This window comes from Mirounga leonina, unplaced genomic scaffold (assembly GCF_011800145.1).
Source record: "Mirounga leonina isolate KUSES-001 unplaced genomic scaffold, KU_Mleo_1.0 Mir_151, whole genome shotgun sequence".
Taxonomy (NCBI): Eukaryota; Metazoa; Chordata; class Mammalia; order Carnivora; family Phocidae; genus Mirounga; species Mirounga leonina.
In genome coordinates this window covers 39,446,684-39,449,050 of record NW_023270377.1, presented here as the reverse complement: position 1 = coordinate 39,449,050, position 2,367 = coordinate 39,446,684, and the positions used below count along the sequence as shown (strand labels likewise).

General features: G+C 40.6%; 1 pseudogene; it reads right to left on the bottom strand.

Moving 5' to 3' along the window:
- Window positions 1-643: 643 nt before the first annotated feature.
- Window positions 644-2,162, bottom strand: LOC118012662 (annotated as a pseudogene).
- Window positions 2,163-2,367: the final 205 nt, after the last annotated feature.

The following is a 2,367-nucleotide window of genomic DNA, read 5'->3' as shown; positions in this document are numbered from 1 at the left end:
AGTGGTCTCATTTTTGTCTTTATCCATCATGGTTACAGAGTGGTCTTATCTAATTTTAAGGTTCTGTGAAAAATTTTATGTTCAAAAGGAGACACAAAGACCTGTGAGTGCTAGGTAAGCTTCTAGCACCACCAAGGCCTGGTTGAAAGTACCAAGTCGGGTCCAATATGCCTAGGGTTTGCTGTTTCTCACTTGTTTCTATTAAAGAATGTTAACAGAATGTTACATAGTAAAGTATAAAGTGTAAAAAAAAAATCACACAAAATTTTGGGAATTTCTCATAGAGGTTTTTATTCATGGATTTATTTATGTTTGTACTTAGTTTTGGAAGTGAAGGCAAAATTTTTTCAATTTCTTTTTAATCATATTATCTAGAACATGCATGGTGGTTATACAGGGATACAATTTCTTTTAAGGCCTTCTACAATTATATTTTAGTTAAGAAATGTACATTTCACTAGTGCAAATTTGAGAAACCTTATTTCTGGCCTGAGCTCTTCTTATGATAAATACATCTTTACCTGTTTTTATGTGGCCTGGCCAAGTAAAGCACCAGAGGCCCTTGGCAGAACCCTTATTCTCGTCAGGCTGTGCTCTGTCTGAATGAGGAGTGTCATACCTCAGCCACCCCTCCAAAGCAAGCTCATCTGGCAGCATATTTTCCACTACCACATCCTAATTCATGAACCAGGTATGCAATAATCTATATCCGGATCCTCTCAATGGCTCACTCAAAGCAATGGCTCCTCCATTCACATTGGTTTTACTTGGGTCGCGATCTTCTCAACTGTCAAGTGCTAGAGGGCAAAAGCTTCATTCACCTCTACCATACCCATCTCCTTAAGGTCCAGTCTTGTTTTATTTACTGCCTCATTGATAGTAGGGACAAGCCCAATATCTATGATCGAGGGATCACACCCAGACACAAAATAGCCCATTATTCTTGCCAGTGGTGTGACGTTACGTTTCTTTGCCAGCGACTTCGCTAGCTTTGAAAGTGCCAGATATTCCCAGTGCACTACCTGAAGGACGGTCCCTTCTTTTGTGAATACTGGAGGAAGTTTATTTAACTGCTCCAGGCTTTGTTCGGAGCCCAGCAGGCTCATCTACTTGCACTGCCTGTATTCCTTTCTCTGTCTTCACCTCAGTTGGTAACTTCTCATTATTAAAGTAACCAGCATCGAGCGAAATAAGTCAAACGGAGAAAGACATGTATCATATGACCTCACTGATATGAGGAATTCTTAATCGCAGGAAACAAACTGAGGGTCGCTGGAGTGGGAGGTGGGGTGGGAGGGAGGGGGTGACTGGGTGATAGACACTGGGGAGGGTATGTGCTCTGGTAAGCGTTGTGAATTGTGCAAGACTGTTGAGTCCCAGATCTGTACCTCTGAAACAAATAATGCAATATATGTTAAGAGAGAAAAAAAAAAGAAGAAGGTAGCAGGAGGGGAAGAATGAAGGGGGGGAATTGGAGGGGTAGACGAACCATGAGAGACGATGGACTCTGAAAAACAAACTGAGGGTTCTAGAGGGGGCGGGGGGTGGGAGGATGGGTTAGCCTGGTGATGGGTATTGAGGAGGGTACATTCTGCATGGAGCACTGGGTGTTATGCACAAACAATGAATCATGGAACACTTCATCTAAAACTAATGATGTAATGTATGGGGATTAACATAACAATAAAAAATTAAAAAAAATAAAATAAAATAAAAATAAAAATAAAGTAACCAGCATCATTAGCAGCTTTCTGACTCTGCTGTGATTACAGGGCATATTTGTTATATTCTTTTCTGCTACTTTTATGTTCTGCAGCAAAATTCTCTGCAGTAATTCCCATGGGAAATTGGACATGTTGATCTGTTAATGTTGTTCACAAAGACACTTCCAGCTTGAGAGCATCTCCAAACTTGGTTCTAAAATGCACGTTTCTGACACAGTAGAGAACCCGGCTCATATTTTTGGCTCCTCCATACAATACAGCTTCAGCATCTTAAATACAAACTTCCTGACACTGATTCACAATGGATAGGAAAGCAGAGGCACAGAGCCTATTAATGGTGAGAGCTGAGGTTTCTTCTGAGATACCCATACTCAAACCAACATGCCTTGCTGAGTATATGGTATCAGAAGAACCATTTGCTAGTTTATTATAAAGCATACAACTCAAGTGCAGACAAATGGAAGACACACATATAGCAAGGTATGGAGAGGTGGGGAGCTGGGGTTCTGTGCCCTTCCCGGCATACCACACTCTAGGAGCTTTCATCTGTTCACCAACTTCAAAGCTTGGATTCATTTATTTCTCATTTGTAACAGAAAGATTTATAAAAGAATGGAATTAATCTTTAATAGAAGAATTCTCC